The following is a 22,645-nucleotide window of genomic DNA, read 5'->3' on the forward strand; positions in this document are numbered from 1 at the left end:
TAGATGTTGTGGAAGAGCAAGGTTTTTGTAGAGCTGAGGTCTTGTTCTCAAATTTTCAAAATCATGCTTCTTGCTCTCTTTAGCTTCCATTGTACCTAACTGGATCTATTGCTAGGTATGTCTTCTCATCTGGTGTTCCTTGTAGTGCTATGCCTAACCGTTCCTGCGGCAAGCTGTGGGTGTGATGGAACATGGCTGTTGATTGTTGAGATTATTTATATGACTTTGTAAAATGCACTGTATTATACAATGAGACATCTGGTCAAAGAAAGCAGTGCCTGAAGAGATGAGGTGTGAGGCAGTGTAAAATGGTACAGTGGCTTATGAGGGATACAGAACAAACACAGAGCTGTTTTATCGATTTCTTCTATAGAGGCAATAAACATGCTATCCCTTGCAGAAAAATTAAATCCTCCCCAAAAGTAAACCTTTTCCAAGGCACTGAAATTTTGAGTTATCTGCCTTTAGGAAAAAAAATCAGAAAGGCTTTTTAAAAATTACTGGGAGGGGGGTGTTTATAAATAATATATTATCGACATGTACTTCAGATGCAGTTGCGTTATATATTGAGTTTGTGTTGCACAGAGTACAGGAAACTGAAAAAAAAAATTAAAACTGGGATTATAGTTTTGGAATTTTATTGCTGCTCCTGTGTTCAGTCAACCAGGTTTCACCAGTTATGTGAAACCAACATTTACATGCATTATAAAGAGGCTGACATAAATATATATGAAATTTTAGATAGGAAGCAAGAAGTAATGGTAAAACAAATCACTTACTTTGACTGGAGTTTACTTTCCAATGCCAAAAGAAACATGACTCATCTGATTTTCCAGAAAAGGATTGCAGTAAATCAAGTTTTCATTCCTCGAACTTAACAAAGTTATAATAAAAATGCCAGAGTAATATTCATTGCATTTTATTAATAGATGATGGAGACTTTTAGATGATGGTGGTTTTCTAAGAGTTTTTTAGGAACAGCACCTGTAAGTTTTGCTTACTAACAGGTGAGGATATCGACTTACAAATAGAATAGATAAGTTTTAGTTGTTGTAAAGAATATTGCTTTATTAGTATTTTCGTGATAAAAACTTCCATTTATGCATATTCTGTAGGCAGAATCAAGCATTTCTTCTACAGGAGAGGAGAAAAATATTTGCAAAGCAAATCAGCTCCCTGCACCCCAAAGCTACTTAGTGGTATCGGTTCTTGGATTTTCCTTGTGAGCAGGGGGAAAAAAAGTGGATAGCCTCTGCAGAAAGCAGATTTTGTGAGTATTTAAAGACACGTTAAATATTCCTCAATTTTTTGACATACTGAATATATCCTAGCTGCACAGAAATTCGATATTGGAAGTTGAAAGAACTGTGGAGATGGAGGTTGATTAGATGTTACGTGTGAAAACATATGTATTGTAAGGATCATTGTAGGCAACGTTTTCCTACTTCAAGGTGGTAATTTTCAAAGATACCTGAGAGGTTTGGGATTCTCACCTCATGCAGATGTGAATTCACATTCTTTAGCTAGTTTTGATAACACTGCTCTTCATGCTGATTTTTTAAGATAGCTTTTAAAAGTACTTCTGAGTCACGTATTTTAGTGAAAGGGAAGAGGTGAGGAGAAGAGAAGAGCTGCAGGTGAAGGTGATGTGGTGGGCTGGTTGGCGGGGAGCATTGTGAGGTGCTGGTGGTGAGGGCTCTGCTGTCCCACGAGGTCCTCCAGCAGGTGAGGGTGTGAAGGGTATCTGGGGCCGGGAGCTTTGGAGGAGGTCAGAGGGGCCCAGGTGGAGGTGATGTGGTTGGGAGGGTGCTTGTGGGACCTTCAGATAGGCCCTTACCTGACGTGTAACCACCAGATGGAAGCCCCAGCCCTTAGCTTGAATCTTACCTCTCTCCCTTACGCCAGTCCCTTGATCTTAATTCTAAATGTCAGACCTTCACAGCTGAACCCAGCCTTAACCTAAGTACAAGCCCTGATCCCTAGGCTTGAAATGCTAACCCTAAGCCTAGCACTGATCTCTTCAACTAATCCAAGGCCTAGCTAAGACTCAGCCCATCATACACTCCCTGCTAACCAGAAACCTTAGGCACAGACCCTCACCTTCTTGTTCTGCCTCTAACCCTAGTCCTAGCAGGTGAATTGAGCCCACTAAACTGAACACCAAGCCCAAATCAGAAACCCTGACCAGGTAGCAGTAGCACATAGGCAGATGTTCAGCATCACTCCAAACTGGAAACTAACCCAGACTGGAGGTGAGCAGTGTTTCCCTCGCTTTGCAGTATGATATGTGATACGGATTTGTTTTGTGTTCTGTTATATAGCAATGGAGCCTGGCACAGCTCAGCCAGGTGCCTCGCAGCAGCATCAGGAGGGAAGAGATAAAGAGTGCCATACCGACCAGAAGGTAGGGTGGAAATCATCACCTTGCCATCTCTGAACACCTCGCTGTGAGGCAGCCTTGCCTGGCCTATGAGCTCTAGGGTTGCAGTCCTCCTGTGAACGTCCTCCTAGGGGACTAGGGACCAGGAAGCCCAACAAAACTGGGAAAGAGACAACTTGGCCACTGTGCCGCTTTATCAGCTTTTTCTACCCTGTGCCAGGTCCCTTTTCTCAGGCTGTTAGCGCCGCGGTGCTCAGGGATCCTGCATCCTAGCCCTTGGCTCCTGTGCCTGTCTCCTGCTCTCTGGGCTTGGTCCTCCTCTGGCACCTACTTGCCCAGTCCAGACTCCTGCTCTTGGTCTCCTGATCTGCCCACGTGGCTCCTTGTTTGAAACATTGACTTTACAGCAAAGAATTTTTCATTCTCTGAATTTTAAGGTCAGTTCTGCTCCACCTCAGTTTGGTGTGCCCTTGAGTTTATCCCTGTTGCTGCTGCCTCTACTCGGGTGCCTGCTTCCCATCCCCAAACCTGGTTGCACCTTATTCCTGCCTGTGGCTACCACTGTCTGCAATTAGGTGTGTTCAGTAAAGCAAAGTTGGGAAAAATACTACCAGTCTTCAGCAGGACATACCTAAGCAGTGCCTAGATCTGGCTATTAAAACTGAATGAACACGGACATGCACAGAGGCAGTGAGACCTTCAGCGCGAAGGAAAATAGAACCAACTTCACTGGATCAAAGACCCAAGTCCTGGACATTGAAAGCTCGTAACACCAACTTGCCAGAAGAGTCAGCAGATGTCTATTGAAACAGGTCAGGAACCTATTTCAGGAAGCCTGAGAAGTGAATCTCTTATATACTAGAGGCATTTGTACTTACCCATCAATTTCATCAGTCTTCAGAAAACGAAAAATTGTAAGCATCTGGGCAGAACTGCAGTTTGAACCTGTCCTTTCGGGCTTTGACATTACTCGTGGGTGTTCTCAAGAGCAGAGTTGTCTGAACCTTTCCTCTTCTCAAACTTGTCCTTTTCTTCCCCTACAGGTGAAATATTTTATTGTGTTACTAAGAAAGAAGTGGAAAGATTTTCTCAAAAAAAACCACACTAGGATGTTTGAAATTTACTGAAAAATTGTTTCAGATTTAATGACAAGATTTGTTTTTCAGGCAGTTATCAATGGTAGAAATTAAGCAAGTCTTGAATTACAGCCTGGAAAATGTATTTAGTCAGCAAAATATTTTGAAATGATTACACAAACATGCAATTTGTGCTTCCTCTGTAATTTAATAGCAATGTATACATCTGCTGGCAAGGATGGCAAGGGAAGATGGCAGCAGGATTTCAGAACGCCTTTCATTGATTCCTGCATCACTGCAAGGACAGTGAAGAAATAAGAGGCCAAATGTCTGTCCAGTCTTTGCTAGGACATTGGTTTGGGGGCTGAATGGCTGCGTGCTGCATAACCGTGTCATCCCTGCTAACTGAGGGATCCCCAGTTCTTGTCTCCCGGGATGACTTCCATATTACATGATCCTTTCAGACAAGGGTAAGAGAGCACTAAGCCGTATAAAAGCACATCCCTGCCTGACTCTGCCATACTGGAGTTGTTTTAGCAGTTTCATATATCCCATCACTTCCTTCTGGGAATAAATAGTTAGCATTTGTTTTGGAGCTACGGCCTGGCTTTGAAGGGAAGGAATCCTTCAATTCTTAGTTTAGTGCATTTTGGGTCAGTTCAGAGTAGTTTTCTTGAATGTGAAAGAAATTCCCTTTGAAGGAATTGAAAGGAGAAGCCTGGTTCCAGTGGCTCTCCCTCACAGGGGTGTGAGTGCCCACCTGCAGCCGGCTTTGAGCCACAGGTATGGTGGGGATGTGAAGTGCAGCCCAGACGCCCAGATTTCCTAGCATGATGATGAGATGGCTGCAGGTGCCTGCTGTCGTCTGCTGGTCCCCTCCCAAGCTGATGTCAGGGCACAGCCCGTAGGGTGCTGGTACCTTCAAGCACTGTAGAAAACTTGGGGATGAAGCATTGCTCTTTTTCGTGTTAAAATTCAAAATGACCACAATCTGAACAGCTTATGTTTCTGGAAGATAATACGCAGAGCTAAAAGCCCTTGATGAGTGTGAGGAATAGTGTTGTGCAGCGCGTGAACAGCACAGGGCGCGATGCATCTTCATTATACAGATGTAAAACGACGATCGTTTATCTTAAAATCTGCTGGCAACAGGCATTAGGTTGTTGGTAAAGAAAGTGGTAAGCCTCGTTCCCATGGTGATGCAATTCGTGGTGTTCCTCTGCACGCAGGAAGGCTGGGCATTCTCCGGACAAACTAATTGCAGCCTTAATGCTGTAGGGTTTTGGGGGTGAAATATGTAATTGTTTTGGTGGAATGTTGAATTAGTGCTAACCATCCAGAGCCATCCGGTATTTCATACTGAGCAGTGCACAGGCTCCATGAGCAGCTGCCCTCCCATCCCCAGTTTTGTACCAAGGAGGGAATATGTGTTTTTTAGGAGTAAGTTTGAATAGTATGTTTACCTGCTAGAAGCAGTATTTATATATATTTAAGTAGAACTGTTTGATTGCTTCAGAAATATAAGCAGACTTTTGATGTAATCAGCTGCAGATTGTTTATTCCTTGGGTTTGTTTTTTTTTTTCCTTTTTTTTTCCTTTTTTTTTCCTTTTTTCTTCTTTTTGTGTATACATTTTATATATTAGAGGGAGAGAAATGATTTGGTCGGTCTGACCTATTCTAGGAAAAATTTATATATTCCTACACTCACACACAGTGCCCTCTTAGTGAAGTTTACCCATTTTACTTAAATACTTTTTTTGAAGGCTAATAAAATGCCAATTTGTTTGCCTTTATGTGACATTTTGTTTGGAGTCAGTACAATATCCATGAGCGTCCACAAACTTCCATCAATCTTAAAAAGCCTTGAGTTATTTTACAAATCCTTACTACCCAACCTACCGTGCATTTGTTCCACTTCAGAACAAAACAACAGTTTCAGGTAATGCAAAGCAAACCGACTGTACCTAAATTTGCCTCTTTTCTGCTTTAAGAGCATGGCAAACTGGCAAACTCAAATGTAATGAATAGCTTCTGTGCTGTCAATTAACAGCCTGAGAATAAGTTTTGTTGTTTTATGCTCGAGTCATAGCTCTTTGAATATTCCAACCAATTGAGTCCTATTACATAGAGAACTAACGAATGCTTAAATGAGAGAGAAAACAGCAACTGGCAAAATGTCTTTGCTTCACGTGAAATTGCCTGAAAATAATGCTGACAGATGCTCTCTTAGTGAAGATCTGGATTTTGCTGAGAAAGGTGAAATGATCCCAGCAACTATACAATTCAGTTTCAAAGCCATCCACTAAGAGTTTAAAACATCCAACCAAACTGAAGGTCTTGTTCAGATGCCTTGACTCAATTTCATCCCTGTGATTTTGGTGGAGTGGATCAAGTGGAGCTTGGCCCACCGTGTAGAAGACAGTTGTGCCACTTGCACTGTGACTGCTTAATTCTGGAGCTGTCTGAAAGAGGCTTGGTTTAGGTGCACTCTGCGTGCCCAGTCTGCAAAGGAGACCATGTGCAATTCTGTAGCTTCAGATTTCAATTTTGGGCTTTACATCAGGAAATGTTCAGGGCTGAATTATGTTAAATATGGGGAACTTGCCATCAAATTTTCTTAATGACTCAGTAAACTCTCCAAACAGCTCTGTTCACGTACCACCGTGGTGACAGGTAGGTAGTAAGCAGGCACGCTTCTGAAAGTTTGGCACCAGAGGCTACCAGAGGGAGGCCCGAGAGATTCCTCCAGAGGGAAAAACAGGTGCCCTACAGGTTTTATTGTTAAATGTTTTAGGATGGGGAATGACAGAGAACATATATGAGTCTAAAGAAATTACAGATAAACGCCCAATAGATATATTTTACGGTAGATACTATAAAAGAAAGTTATTGTGAATTTTTCCTTGGTTTCTTCTTGGGAGCCTTCATGGAAATATGTAAACTACTTCAGTGAAAACCTCAGGCATTGTTTTCTTGTTATTTTTCTTATTCGAAGCTGCCTTTATCAGGAATAAAATAGCAGATATCAAAAACTATTCTGCTCTTCTCTATATCTTTTGTAGTCTTAAACCCATTTTAGTAAAGAAAAATGTGTGATACTAGATGTTGTTATTAATCAGTAATTTAAATAATGAGCATGATTAATTCTGTATTTTCTGTTTTCCAGGAAATCAACATATGATCTCAACAACAACAGCTGAGAAGCGCAATTAAGGTACCATAATTTTGCTTTTAATATGGGCGTGCTTTTGGTAAAAGCGTTTTCCAAAATACGCTCTCCAATAATACATTTAATTACCTGCATTCCTGGAAGCTCAGTCCCCCTCTAGAAAGGTTGTAGCTTTTATTTCCCACTTTTTCTACTGCTGTTTCCTGAAAACTACTCTTTTTTTTTTTTTACTTACATTTCTTAACTTTTAGTGTTGTTGTTTTTTTTTTTTAAGTTTAGTAGGAATATGTTGAAATGTCTGTATAGAGTTGTATGATGGGAATAATGTTTCTGTGATGTACTTGTGTCTATAAGTTATGTCCTTCAAAGATCAACTTCGAAAATGTTGTGGGGAAGTGATTGAAAATCTATCCATAGGAAGCTCTTGGAATGGTGTCTGCTGTACACTCCATGTCACCAAGAATTAAAGTGTTGATTTGAATCACAAGATGGGAATCAGCTCAGCAACTCTGTTGTACCACAGGGAAAAGGTGTTTGTTTTTTGTTGGAAATACGTACCATGACCTGAGTTCTCTCTCCTCAAGTCGTGTTTTCACTTGTAAATTTTTGTCTGGGATTTCAGACAAAGAGCAGCAAGGTAGGAGAAGGTGGAATTATTTCAGATTCCTTTTTCCTTGACATGTTGCAGTGAACTCTGCTGGTGATGTAAACTTCAGTGGAAAAAAATATTATTTGCTATGGAAAACACAAATGAAGTATGAACTGCTATCAAATTAAAAACCTAATGAGCAATGTTAAGCAGTTGTTCTAAAAATGACAAAAACTAATTCTTCCCAGTGCATTTCTCTTGTCAGTACTTCCATTCCACTTCTAAATGCTCTGCTATTGGTATAACACTGCCCTTGAAGGAGTAAAATGCAAAACCACGCTGGAATACCAAACGACCAGTTGAGTTGTTTCTTCCTACCAAGAGGAGAGTTGTTGTTTTTGCTGGGTCTGTGTGATTTATGTGTGGATGGGTAAGGGATAGGAAAACTGTCATTTTTATTAGTTACCTCTGTTGTAGGAACTGAATGAATTACTTTTCAGATTTTACCTCTGGCCACAGGAGTCTAGTAGCAAAAACTCTTAATGTATGTTGCAATATGGGGATGATGCCTTTGATCGGTGCATACTAACGTACGTGCAAAAAGAATTAAAAAGTCCCCCAGGTACGTGCAAATTAGGTTATTACAACATTGTGTAATGTCTTAGGACAAGTTTTGAACACAGAGTAATCAAGAATATCATCAAAGTGAAAAGTGGGATAAAATGCAAAATTGTGATCAGAAGGAGAATTTGTCAGGCTAACTTAATGTTTCTTTTTGCTGAGGAGGTGAACGTCTCAGACTACAGTAATGCAGTGAGCTTAAGCTGCCTAGATATCAAGGAAGCATTCATTCAGTACAGTTCCCAGAGGAAATTATTATTTAAAGTGGAGATGGTGCAGATTAATACAGGAATTATAAGAAGCTGGCTCAGGCAGATAAGAAACTGGGTAAAGAGGGGACTAGGGTGGGATGTGCTGGGAGGTGAGTTACCAGGTTGCAAGAGATTTATTAGAAGTATTACTGAGGGATAAGGTCTTGTGACTAGCCCTATGCAGTATTTCCTTTAGTAACCTTGGCACAACGTTTTGATATGATTTTTTTCATACTCTTGTGATATTGTGGAGGACGCAAATATTGTATGGGAACCTTCTGTGGACTCTGTGGATTAGGGTAACAAAGACAGTAAAATCTAATAATAATAAGCACACTGCCATTCTTTTAGGGACTAGTAACAGGTTATTTTTTTGCTGCAAACAAGGGATTCAGCATATGTAAACTCACCTTTTTTTGTTTGTTTTTACAAAAACGACATCTCTTAGCTGAATCTTTTATAAACTAAAAAGTTTTCTTTAACATCAGCTCACCAGCGACTCCCAATTTATTCTAAATAATTTAGATCCTAGGTACTTACATTCTCTACATTCTAATAAGAGAAGTTCTTGGATTTTAAACTTCAGGTTCCAAGGATCTGCCTGATAAAGGTGTGTGGTTTTGGTTGTGGGAGGGAGCAGTGCAGTGGAACACATTACAGGAGAAGAGTTGAATAACCCTGAAGCCACTGAGAAAAAGGAGAAAAGAGCCTTTTGGAGAATCCCATCCCGATTAACAGCCCCAGATTTGTGGCAAACTGGCATCGTGCTGGTAAAAGGGAGCAAATGAACCCAACACCAGGCCCTCCCCAGGGAAACAGGGCTCAGCTCTGCTCTGTGACTAACCCTGTGATTAAAGCCAAAAGGATGAGAAAGCTCTACTTTATTATCATATGCTTAGGAGCTGCGCTTCCGTCAGATAAAAGGAAAGCTGTTCAGATGAACAAAAAATTGGTCTGAAGATAGGAAACAGAAGGTAGGACTAAATGATCAGTTTTCTGAGTGAGAGGATGACACTAGTGGGGTCTCAGAAGAATCTGTGCTGAAACCTGTGATACTCCACTGGTAAACGAACTGGAAAAGATGACAGTGTGCTGATGATGCTTTTATTCAGAGCAGTAAAGATGACTGCTGACTGTGAAAAACTGCAGGAGGATTCTGCAAAACTTAGTGGCTGGGCAAGGCACTGGCAGGTGAAATTCAGTGTAGGTGGGTGCGAAGGGAGGGAGACAAAAATCCCACACATGAGGTGATGAGTGCTGAGTGACCAGTGCCATCCACTGACCTGGGAAAATCTGGGGCATGGACATAGCTGTGAAGTAAAAAAAGGTTCTTCTATGAAAAATATTAACTTTAGTTTCAATAGTGGTTATAAAAGCAAATACTCTATCAGGAACCAAAAGGAACCAAAATATACTGAAAATACCACATGGCTCCCCTGTAAGCATATGTTTCTTTTGCTTCTTGAGTGGCATGCAGCTCTGTTCCTCTGTCTCAAAAAAGTACAGCAAGGAAAGTTTGGAGGATGGAAAGGATGGCACACATTTTCCAAGGCAGGATTAATTAGAGTAGTGTGTTCATTGGGATGGAAAAGCACTGAAGGCCTGGGAACTCCCTGGGGGCTGCCAAGAGTGCGTAGGAACAACAGCAAAACTTCTGGAAGTGACTGCAGGCTGTGTCCGGCCAGCAGGACCAGGGAAGTGTCTGCACACTTCTACAGGGCTCATTTACACATGGCCTAGGCTTTGGTTTCTTGTCATTAGAGGATGATACGTTTCCACCTGGGGATGAGCACCAGCGTGGTGTGCCTCCATCCCTCCCTGTTAGAGGACTGAGTGGCATTAAGTGCTTTTGTAACAAAATAAAGATCTGTTCACTTTTTAAATACATATTTAGGGTTGAAGCATAAGTGAGGGGATCGAATGTAATACCGATGCAAAATCAAGTGGATTTAAGTATGTCTTGAGTGTGTTTTGACTGGAAATTAGAAGGCACGTAACCAAAGAGATGAGTGAAATTCTTGAGGGGCTTTCCAAACGCATCTAGGACATGAAAACAGTATTTGTTTACGTTGGACTGGTCCCATAGGCTATTATGGATGTTTTTGTGTAACGCATCCAGCCACCTCTGAGTGCTAGCACATCACTTGTATCCTCCGCCACTTCCCATGTCCTACACTGTACTTTTTGAGGCTTTTGAGCTCATCCCCTTAAGGAGATCATCATTTGGTAAGTGTGTGTGTTTTTGAAGAATGTTACTTTATGGTGTGCAGTGAATGGAGAGGGCAGACTATGATCTCCTGCAGGACATTTTGCTCTTAACATTTATTATATGTTTGCCTGCAGTTATTGGGGATCGGTGACCCAGGTGGTCCTTTCAGGCCTCTGTTCTGGTGCACACACTGAATTCGTTAGCTGGATTCAAAGCCTACACACTTTGCATTTATCTGAAAGTAGTTGAAAAGCTGTCTTCCCTCAGAGAATAAATCTCATGCATCTGCACTTGCACTCCTGCCAACTCAGGAAACACACAACTGGCTTTGGAGCACACAGGCACATGCTACGTGAGACGGAGGTGCAGGAGCTGAATTGTAATGCAGCACTAAATCTGGGGCTACCTCAGCAAGGACAGCAGAAACAATAATATAGGCAGGTCTCTGCGTAATTCCTTGCATAGGCATACAATTACAGCAACTCTTCAGAGCTACTGTTAAAACACAGAAATTAAAATACATGGAGTGTAAGATCTGCTTGGACGGTCCCTGCACTTTCTTTTGTTTCTTATAACTAACAATAATTGTAAAAATATACTATAGTAATAGAAAGGGTATAATAAAAATATTCGACGTTGGGCAAAAAATCTTCAGGCTTGTACTTGTAGAAACCCGAGGGAGGGATCTGGAGTGAGAACGTCAGTTGTAAAAATGAAAAGGCAAATTAAAAGAAGTTTAGGAATGTAACATGCACTAGTCATCTGAACTAGCATGTTTTCACAGAGTTTTTTCTTAAAAGATTTAGAACAGTAGAAAACATTGCCCTGTCCTGTGGCTTGTCGCTGCAAATACAGTGCTAACACCTTTGTCAGGGCTGAAAAAGTCATGAGGACGTGAAATAGTGAAGAATGAAAGAAAGTTGTAATATGAGTTGATTCTGGGGATTTTGAATACCAACCAAAAACTGTACACATATAGTAAGATGAAAAGCTGTTGGAAATGGAAGTACCACAAAAACGCTGTCACTATTTGCATATCATATTAGGACCCTAAAGGACAGATAGTCTGGGAGAGCAGATATCCATTAGAAATGGTTGGAAGAGAAGATCTTGAACCACAGCCAGAACCTACAGATGGAAACTTGAAATAAATAAATAAATATCAACTTAAAAGTAACCACAGTAAATAATGCAGGGGATGCATAATATGTCCTCCATTGCTCAAAGCAGCAAGCAAACATGCTGCTGCTGCATTCAGAGCAAGCTAACTGGTGGAGTAGCTTTGCAGTGAGGTTTGCTAAAAGGGAATTAGAGCCAGCCAGCCTCCTGGGAGTTTGCAAAAGTAATGTCAGGGCTCCTGGAAATAGCACAGACTGCCATTTGCACAATTCTTTTGTTGAAGAGTGTTTTATGCCTCTCATTTTCCGTAACAAGAACTAACTTTGGGATGCTTCATCCTAGATGAATCCTTTAACCTATTTTGAAGATAAATACAGGAAAAAGGAGAGGGAGGGGATCTGGAAGAACACTTGCATGCATGAACAAAATGGTAAAAGGCGGGTTAAAGCAGAGGGAGTCATCCCAGAATGGTCTCAATGATGGGATGGCAGTAGCTTTAAGCTTTTGGCAGAATCACCCTGACGATGCACGCTTTCTGTGCGGTGTGCTGCCCGGTTTGCTGGGCACGTACAGCAGCAGGCTGCTTCCAGCCGAGGAGGTCATTCCCCACCCCAGGGAGGTTTCCCTGGCTGAGACACACGAACAAAGGCAGACGCTCTCCTTCAGGAGCGGCCCATCAGACAGCTGGTGGCAGCAGCAGAGAACAGGACGAACACTTTGCCAAGAGAAGTCACACATCAAAATAGTTTTGGAGGGTTGTTCTTTTTAAGAAACAAACAGCAAAACTTGGGAAAATATTAATGTCAAAGCAGCAACTGATAGAGTTTTCCCTTAGAAAGAAAACACGCTAGCAGCTAGAGTTGATTTAATTGTGCTGATTATGAAATAGAAAACTGTAAACTCATTAGCAGAAGCTTAGTGTGTCAAAATTGCCTGCTGTTCTGCTCTATGAAGAGAATTTAGTATTTGGACAGCAAGGACCAAAAGCCTTGTGTGAGGACAGAAAAAAAAAGTATTTTCCCCGTCAAAAATTATGTCCCAGCTTTTGAATACGAATGAGAATTCCCATTTTTTCTATGGTATTTTTCCACAAAAAGGTGTTTTTCAAATGGTTTTCATAGCAAAATGATAGAGTAATTCAGGAGCAGAAAAATGGTCTCCAATCACATTATCTTCAAATCTGTCAGTCTTAGGCTGGGACATGCCTGTTGTCCCCATTAGCTATAAATCTAGTCCTGTAGGTAGGCATGGAAGTGACTTTTGTAGTAGCGCTATGGTATTTTTGTACTCTTCTCCATTCCCTTAATGCTTTCTGTGCTTTCTGCATCCCTGCTGTGCAGTTAGGCAGTACCAAGAAGGTACCTGTATGTTAATTTTCAGCTCTCATATGCTGTGGGGCAAAGCACTGAAATTAGAGAAACTGACCTAGAAATCCTTGTTATTACATAAACGTTTACTTATAATCATTCTGAAGTTTTTGATGTACAAGTGAAGTTGCTGGCAAAAGTATGCCATAAACCAAAGAAGTGATATTAACCAAGAGAAAGGGAGCAGACTGTGTTTTCAGATGCTAAAAACCAGTGTGAAATGAAGAAATTATTTAAAACCTGCTGCTCATTTGTGAAACGTGGTGTCTGGTGAATTTGTCTGATGTTTTTAAAGAAGGTTTTCATCGGACTCTGAAAAGAATAGCAGTACATAATTGAACTAACCCGATTTAAAGAAAAAGATATGCCGCCTTCTTCTCTGCTGACGGGCAGCGTGGCTTGTCTGGGAAGTGGTTTAAGCACCCTGTGGTGCTCATGTCCTCTTTTGAGATGGCAAGGGGGAAATTAAGAGTACCAGGTAACTTTCTAGGGTTTTCTGGTTTTGTTTTTAACACAATGCCTGTCACCATGAGATTTCATTGTTCCTAATGGCAAATTTGCCATCCATAAGCTTGCTTGTATGGGCACAGCAGGGGATCAAGGCCTGACTTGGTGCTGTCCATCTGTTTCTCCTGCTAACCATGGGGCTTGACTTCTCCAGCCCCAAATTAACCCTATTTCCACAGTGATCTCCTATATTTTCTCCTCTAAACCAATGCCATAAGGAACAAAACATCAGTGCATTGTTGATCAACTAGCAGCACCAGCAAAGTTTATTAGATTTCTCTTCCTAAACAGTTTGTATTCTTACAAGTGATAGTACGAGTTTGCTGATAGGCCACATATCTTACTTGAGCATTTCGCATTCATGCACACTGATAGTTATGCTGCAAACGCATGCTTTTGCACATAAATAGGATCATCATCTGGAGGTAATCCAGTTTACGGATATTCTCAGTTAAGCAACTGCAGGTCTAATCTGAATAGTCCGACTGGAAGCCCCATGCTTTCACTAGCATTTCATCAGTATTGCTCAGATTATCTGCAGATCCTGAACTAATATAAGGCCCCTCTAATAACCCAGATTGTTCCTCCTGCTTTTGCTCTGTAATTTTATGGAAGCCCCTGCTTCCATGGTTTCCTTTGCTGTAATGTCACCTATTTATACAGCATGCCTTGGGGAAGTAGTTATTGGGGTTTCCAAGAAGAGGTGCAAGACAAAGGAAGAGGAAGGAAAGTAAGTTTTTGTGGGTATTGTAAATTGGTAGAATACAAGTGTCATTAAAGGAATTCCTGCATGGAAGCTAGAGTCAACCTTAGTGGATTTTGCAGGTTTGGCTTCCAAAAGAGAGCTGGCAGCCAGATCTGGGCTTGCTGCCTGAGACACTGCCTTCATGAAGAAATGGGCACTCCTCTTTGAGTATGATGCTGTTGTATTATTGAGTCTATTATCTGTATATATTTCTGTCCATGCTTCAACAAGATTGATTACTTTGATTTAATATAATTTAGTCTGAGGCCCTGGCGTTTCTTGGTTTAATTCTCCAATGATTATTTACATGGACAGTGAGAAGGACCACCTGAATTTAAGAGGAAAATATTTCTATAATAAAAATAAATAACAGATACACTGACCTTTCAGTCCCAAAGAAAGTGTCTGCTTAAGAACTTTACAGCCGCTTGCCTCAGTGCAGACTGGCATTTGCAAGGTTGATAAGTTGGTTATTTGGATGTAAGTCAACACAGAAGGAAAAACAGTCTCAACGGTTATGATAGCAGAGTCCACTTTTTCACTAAGTGATAGATAATATATAACCGTCAGTTATACGTGTCACCATCAGTGCATAGTTTAAATGATGGCTGCTGTTAAGTATCAGTATAGAGGTGAGGTGTGAAGACAGTGAAAATAATGAAAGATTTGATACATTTGATGAGGGGAAAAATGCCAATCAGTGACTTTGCCAATTATGCTTTAAAACATCTTTGCAACCAACTGTCTGTGTTGATAAGTCAGTATCATATCTAGGGATTAGAAGCAGGCCTTTGAATATGAGTCATCATGAATTCTAATCAAGATGTGCTAGCATATGATAGAGATTTATTTCTTTTTTCTTTATTAGCATTGCCCTTTGAAGAACCTGCATCTTTTCATATGCTTTTCTGATAACCAGAAGGGTCAGCAGTTCCCTCCAACCAGCCATAGCAGCAGGCAAACCGCCTGCACTCCTTGTTCTTTACTTTAGCCTAGGCTTCTTTCAGATCTTCCACAACTGCTTGGAAATTTATTATTGGCATAGTCAGAATCACTGGTGCACACCAACCCTGGTGTGTTTTAACCCAAGGGTATGGCTGCTGGGGATCTGGAGAAGTCTGCAAGGAGGTCTGTATCCTTTTTTGCATGCAGGCACAGCAGAAACCTAGAGGACAGTTACAAAGTCTTGTACGACATGGAGCGAGGGAGAGGAGCACAAGACCGTGACCTTCCCACTGCTGCTGGTTCCCTGAGGTTAGGATGGATCCATCATTTTGGTTGAGAAGTTCAGCAGTGCTAGTGTAGGCTTTGCTACTATAAATGTAATTGCTTCAGAGTGACACTTAAAAACTTTACAGTCGCTGAAGAGCACACAAATGCCATTAGGAGAACGACAAGTCTGCCTGGATTCAGCTCACAAGGTTCATGTGCTGTGGCAGCGTGGCCTCTGAACAATCTCGTACCCTCTTCTCCATCTTTCCATTAGCAGATTTCCTTTTTGGAGATCTGGACACGTTGTTACGCCCACTGTTGCTTTTCTGGGCAGATTAAACTGTTTATTTAGAGGCTTCCCAGCTTATCCTATGCTTCTGACACTCAGGGACCAGTGACTAATTCAGAGTGGGCGTTTTATTAAATGTGAGTGCTTATAAAATCACACTGACTGCAAGACCCACTGCTTCTGACTTTATGGTCACTGCAAACCCTGTTTTTACAACCACAGTTTGCCTTCATTGAGCTGACAAACTTTTAATCCTTACACAGGTAGAGATCAGAATATATTTGTTGGTGTTCTGCTGTTACACATTTCCAAACCCATGCAGCCCTGTCTGTACAAGAAGCTGTTCCAAATCAAGCTAGAGCTGAGATGGAGCATACCGTTTTTCTTGCATCCCACAAAACTTTAAATGTGATATTTCTGAAATTGTGTGTATGGAAAGGTTGGAGTGCCAGCCTTTCATCTTTTCTTGCGGTGCTTGAACAAGGCGGCAGGTGTGGAGCTGAGATGGAAAACCCTTTCCCTGTGCCCTGCTCATGGGTTGCGTGTTTGAGAGCATTGCCTTTGGCTATCTCTGCCAAGTTCAAATGCTGTCATCCACACGAGGAGACATCACTGCCTGCCCATCTGCAGGAGTTAGCAGTAATGACTTGGCCTGCAACACCGAAACTTCTCAAGGATGCTTCCTTCATGCAGACTCAGCTCCCTCCTCGGGTGCTCTGGAGCCTCCTTTTGGACCATGTTGGCATTGCTCGTGATGATACGTGTGCTGGGCTCTGTCCCTTTGCAAAGTGAGCAATGCCAAGCTCTGGCAAGGCCACTTCGTGTGCCTCCCCACTGACAGGTGTTGGGGAAATCCTGCCTCAAATTCATTCCAAAGGTAGCCCTGAACGTTTACCAGAACTGGGACATACTTTACTTGCCCTTGTCTTAAGGCTGCTATTAAGGACACAAAAGAAGGAACTGAATACATTTACTAGTTATGTGATAGGTCTTTTGGGACATTCCCACACTTTGATAAATCCAGGCTGTCCCCATACCCAAAGCTGGAACTCTTAGAAAAAGGGCCTGTAGAGTGCATATATATTAATCTGCTTTAAAATTCTTGGCAAGCCTCCATCCCGAGTACCAAGGCAAAGCCAACACCATCTCCTACCGTCCCCGGGACCTGCAAGTCAGCAGAGTGAAGCAGCCCACTGGCTTTTATTAGACACTGTGCACTTCGCATAACAGCCAGGTCAGATGCCAAGTTTGGGAGAGCAGTAGCTCAGCTCTTGTTTGAGTAATGGACTGAATGCCTTGTCTGAATTGCCTTGATTGTCCTCCAGGGAAACATGACCTCGCCAGTGAGGTCCATATTGCTGCATCTCAAAGTAAGAGGTGCTTCCTTGGAGGTCACTAGTTTTTCAGGGTAGCAGTGGCAGTGTCCACCAGTTTGTTTCCATTTCCAGGGCTAAAGCAATATGGCTTAGGAACCGGAGAGGCCACATCTGTGCTATCCCCACAGTACATAGATAAGTACTTTCCTGATAACATGCCTTCACAGCAAAGAGAAAAAACTGATCTTAAAATTCCTTTTATCCCTGGTGGGGTTTTGGTTTTGTTTTGGTTTGTGGTTTTTTTTTTGGTGGTGGTGGTTGTTTTCCTGTGGGAAAACTAGCCTTGAAACAATCTAATTTATGACATTCCTTCTCTGTAGTGTTAAGAGTTGCTGCCCTAAACACTTCTGCTCCAGCTTGATTTAGGAAGGAAGTCTTCAGCATATGCAGTGATGAATTGCCTTAAAACATGGCCAGGCCCCCTCCCTTGCCCTGCCTGATGTACGGGGCATGCCTGCTTCCTCCTCCTCCTGTGCTAAAAGCACCGTCCTTCCAGGATGCAGCGATTTGGTGAAACCTCCTTCATCCTTTGTGCTGAAAACAGTGCTGTGGAATAAGAGTTATCTCCTTTTGTGCTGTGCTTTAAAAGCAAGCCGAGCTCAGACAATTGCACTGAGGTTAGAGAAAGAAACCATGAAGTTCTGCTTCAGACACTGAAATTTGGTGGGCTGAAATAAAATATATCTTAATTTTGGTTTTGCTGCATAATCTACATCAACCCCCCCTGAAGTTGCTGGTGCTTTACTTTCTGTGTATGAGTACTTTTACTCTACTGATTTATTACTTTTCAAGCAGAAGCTAGTATACATGTGACTGAGTTACCTTTGAATTTTGACCTCAGATCAGCCTCTAGTGAACAGGCTTCCTAATTAAAGCACTTTCAACAGTACATCTTTATTATGACCCAGTCAGAGGGTACAGAAATCACGGAGCTGCAAATGTATGAGAGAGACTGTCAGGACTTGGCTTGCTCTGATGATGATTTCCATAGACTTTTTTTTTCCTTTTTTTTTTTCTTTTTACTCTACCGAAAATGGTAAAATATTTTTATCGTTGGTATATTTCTGCTTAGATGAAAGTTCTTGCTATAATGATACCGAACGTCCGCAAATCGCAAGGCTTGCTCCCTTCACCTTAGAATGCCACATTCCTCCTTTTAGCTGCATTACGAGGTTATGGCCCCATCAGGTATCAAGTGCTAGTCCTACAAAATTAATTCAACAGACCTGGAGGTTTCTGAGGGTCATATAATACTGCTGGTTATAAACCCATGGAGTACCCACTGCACACACACAGCTTCTTCCTGACGTGATGTGAGATAAAAACTGCTGAGGCTGTGAAAACAGTCTAGTTGTCTGTGAACAAAAACTGCACCATATATTCATGATTTCAGGGTATCTCCCAAGGCATTTAATTGTTGTAATAGAATTTCCACATTCTAGATTAGTGACTGTCAACAAGAAGCAGTGACACCAAAGAACCTGAGCACTTCAGCCACATCCATAAAATGTGTAAGTGCTGATGGCTGGAAGCAGCTTGCTGAGTCTGTGTTGTGTGGCTGCCACTAGGATTGGCATTGGGATCCAGCTAGGCTATTAGTTTTAAAGAGAAATAAGTTATTGCAAGAATTTTATGCAAGAAGAAAAATCTCCCATCTCTCAACCTCATTTATTTTCCTGAAGGAACACGTAGTAGCAACCATTGCAACACAAAGACAAATTGAATATGCAGGTAGTTAATTTAACATCTCATTCAACATGTCCCGCTGTCCTTTTTTTCCTTTCTGATTTCTCAGGAGTGTTTGAAATGCTAAAAGGCAAAATAGACCCAAATAAAACATGAACAGAAAACACTTGAAAAATAAAATGGGTAAAGGCATCATTGTCATTGAAGGTGACGAAGTGCAACTGGAAAATGATATTTTCCATGCTTCTGCTAGCCCTGTTGGAAGGTTCTGCCATGATAGATAGCACTGCTTTTAGGACAAAACGTAACTTTTTCTGAACAGATAGAACTTCTGCAACAATTACAATTTTTTGTTTTCTTACACACTTTGGATAAAGAAAGGCACAACTGTGACTCATCAGTAAAGCAGGATACAAACTCATATGCCTAAAGTTGCCTTACACATCAGACTCTTTCAGATTTAGATTGCTACTTTGTAACATATTTTTTTTGGAGCCAGCAGCACTGCTGCCATCATCTTAACTCTTTTGCAGGCTTCTTGCTTCTGCCGTGTTCCTTTGTCCCTTGTTTGCCTGCCATCAGCTTCAGCAGCACCTCTGAGGAGAGCAAGTAGGGCCAGGTGCTTCAGATGCTGGTTGTTGAAAGGGACAGACATCATTGAAAAGGAAAGAAATTCCATTCTCTTAGAATGGAGTTATATCAATTTCCTATTACGTATTCACATTTTCTCAGTTTGACCTAAGTCAAGGTATACCATATGTATCAAGTAGAACCAAAAGGACAGAGCTGAGTTAACTGTACTTGCAGTATGAGTGCAATGTACGTTTCCTCCTCCCTTTTTCACACACAGATGTAAATCTTGGTAGGATTTACCTGGCCATTGTTTTATTTATTAAACTGCAACAGCAATTTTGTGCTTTCTTGGCCTTGGCCAGTTTGCGCCAAGTGCATGTCCCGCTTCCTCGGAGAGGTCTGCCAGCAGCTGCAAGGTCTTTATGGACAGACTGAAAAATGAAACACGAGCAGAATTTAATTGGGGGCTAAATTCAAGTTATGTATAAATAATCTCAGTTTGGGCAAGATAGGATGGTCGTTCTGTTTACTTACATTGATAGAAATGTTTCAAATTGCGTCTGAAGTGGTATTGCAGCTTTTTTCAGGCTGTGGGCAGGCAGGGTTTTTGGTAATTCGGGTAGGTAAAGCCATCTCTGTTTGCTTATATCACCCTTGCAGGTTCTGTTGTATTAAGCTCAGAAGTCTGGTATTTTTCTGCTATTCACAGTTACTTTCCTTTGTAAATAATTCCTCTTTATAACACTTTAATGAATGTGATTGTTGTTATTCTTGCAGTCTTTATTCACAGGATACATTTTGCAAATCCCTTAATACTCCTGTTGTTGCTGAGTGCTGTTAGAGTGCTCTCCCTCTGTCTGTAAGCTCAGTGCCCAGGACTGGGCACCTTGCCTCGCTGGGGAACACCACTCCAGAGCAGAGTCTGAATTTTCTTCCTGCACTGGGTGGACACCGCTCCAGCCGAGTTCTGGTTTGTCATTCCAGCATTGCTGTGATGCTCTGTGGTCTCCCCAGTATTTCTGCTCAATGCCGAGCAGCTCCATCCCCATGCAGTACCTGTGCCATACGCAGGTGATTTCTTCTTCATGTGTGGAGGACTTGATGCTTGTCCATCTTCGCTGGCCAGCTGATGCATGGGGTCTCCCACGTGGTTTTCTGGTTAGGGAACCATATCTAAATTAGGCCAAAAACCACAACAGAAACCTGAATGTGAATGAACTAAATTCTTGTAGACTTGAATTGTGAAATGCCTTCATTTGGATGCCAGAGTTGTTCTTTTTTATTTCTGTTGATTTACGATAATGTTTTCTCTTAATTATCCACTGTTTTCTAGTTGAAGTAAAATAGTGACAGTGAGAGCTCATTCTAAAAAAAATAAAATAAAATTGAAAGAAAGGACAACCTCATTGAGCAAATTGCTTCAAATACACCTCAGCATTGTCCAAGCTCCTAGGCTCCACTTCACAGCATAACCAGCTTTGTAAAGAGGTAGGGCCAGTGCAGAGGGGGGGAATTCCAGCTGTGTCTGAAAGCAGGGGTGAATACAGAGTCAGGCAGTGACCAGGTTACCTTGCTTTCCTCCTGGGGCTGGCAGCAGGACACCGGTAGTCTGCAGGTTGGATAAGCTGAGATTTTCTCAGTGCATTCCCCCAGTCCTGATGTAGAGGCTCTCGCCAGGTTACTCAGTAGCATGTACAGGTGCCCAGGTAATTTCTGAATACAACATGCATTTTGATTTCAACTGTAAATCATAGTGCCTGAAGGCAGAAGTCCATCTTGCTCTAATTAAAGATTCAGGGCAATAGCACTGATGGTGGAGAGGGAACACGAAGCCTTACCTGTTCCAGTTAAGCTAACTCTTATTTTCCAGTTTTTATTTTTGGTTTTTAATTAGCATAATGGCTGTGCTTACCAGGAGCTTGTCAATGTACTTGCTACCGAGATAAAGTCAGAAAATAGATTTGGGATTATTTCAAAGTCCTGGATTAAATGTTTCAGTGTTTTAGTGATTTACCCCCTCCTCACTATGCTAGTAGTAGGTTCACAGGAGCCTTTCTGATTTGCCAGTGACCTGCGTAGCCAAATTGCTTTCTGCAGTAATTCAGCTTTATTGCTATAGTATTATTTTACCTAATTTTCTGCATAACCAGATGTGCAAGAAATCTGAGGCAAAAGACCATGAAATGGAGCAAATATGCCTGAGTCTTGCCAGCTGGTGCGTTTTCCCCTGTACAAGCCGCTGCAGGGTTGCAGCAGTGGCTGGAAGAAGTCCCTGGCATGGTGGAGAAGGGAGAGGAAGAAAGGAGAAGGCAGGAGCTCGTGCCTGGGGCATTGAAACATCTTTCTGCAGCTGCCTAAGCAAACGACTCCAGGAGTAAAAAGTGTGTTACAAACAGCAGTGACAGCAGCCAGAAATACCAACCTGTGCAAAAGCTACTGGTCAGGATGGGTTTTATTTCTTGAGACATGGTCTGAAAAGTGCTGCCTTAGGATGGGAAGGGCCCAAAGGGTCTGCATCAGGAAAGTCTCATCTGCTGTAGGCCTCATCTTCCTAGCCTGAAGAACAGGTCCTCACAGTGCTTTCAGCTGCAAGCCCTCACACTAATAATGTTTTGTAACGAGCCAGAGCAAGTCTAGGTTTTTGGTTTTGTGCGAAGTCTTTGTTTGAGACGTAACCTTTTGTATTTACTTGTTCAGTTGAAATGAAAAGTCTCTGTTGCATTAATGCTGGAATGCATTACAGCATTTGGATTACTCCCGGAGGAGCAAACCATAAGCAAGTCGTTTCAAAGAATCCAGCTTCTCCTAGTTTATATTCAATTACATGGTTGTTTTCCAGGGTGAAAGTGAGGATAGTTGTCTGTGCTACTTTCATGTCCACTTTCTTTAATCTGCTTGTGGAGGGCGCTTTAATTCTACCCAGGCAGTTTGTTTAGTTTGCAGAAGCCTGTATGCCTGGGGTGGGGAGTTGCTGGCTCCCACTCAAACAAACGATTTTTGTAAGCAGGGCTATATATAACTGAGATTACAGACCAGCAGAAGCATTCTTAATTATGCCTCCTGTACGTCCCTCTCCTTGTCCACTTTGCAGAAACAGAGCATTTCTGCGTGCTGTGGGGAAGGTGATGCCCAGTGTCCCTTGTGGTTTCCAGCCTGAGGTGTGCTCTTTCACCTCAGAAGCAGTGCTGCCACTTGTTTAAGGAGCACAGCCTGGACGTGATGTAGATTACCTCTGAGATGGAATGAGAGACCCTCCTCGCATGCACTAGTCAGGACTGCCCCACCCCTCATGCTTAAATTGTGGATTCATCCTCTCATCCCTTCTTTGTTCTTTGTGGTCATCAGGAAATAATTTCTCAAGCCATCTGGATTTCTGTTTAATCTTTTTGAAGAGCACTTATGGATAACTTGAGAAAGTATAAAAACTGCATAGCAAAATAGGAGCGACCTCGTGCCAAATGGAAGATCTTGTGAA

At 41.9% G+C, this 22,645-nt stretch overlaps 1 protein-coding gene across 4 annotated transcripts in view; it reads left to right on the forward strand.

Annotated features, from left to right (window-relative positions):
* Positions 1-22,645, forward strand: part of PCDH15 (protocadherin related 15) — a 738,374-nt gene that overhangs the window by 269,077 nt on the left and 446,652 nt on the right. For all 4 annotated transcript variants that reach the window (XM_040563492.1, XM_040563503.1, XM_040563491.1 and 1 more), the window contains one exon: positions 6,624-6,671. The gene's annotated coding sequence lies outside the window, so the exon portion shown is untranslated. The remainder of the gene's footprint in view (positions 1-6,623; positions 6,672-22,645) is intronic.

This window comes from Cygnus olor, chromosome 7, assembly GCF_009769625.2.
Source record: "Cygnus olor isolate bCygOlo1 chromosome 7, bCygOlo1.pri.v2, whole genome shotgun sequence".
Taxonomy (NCBI): Eukaryota; Metazoa; Chordata; class Aves; order Anseriformes; family Anatidae; genus Cygnus; species Cygnus olor.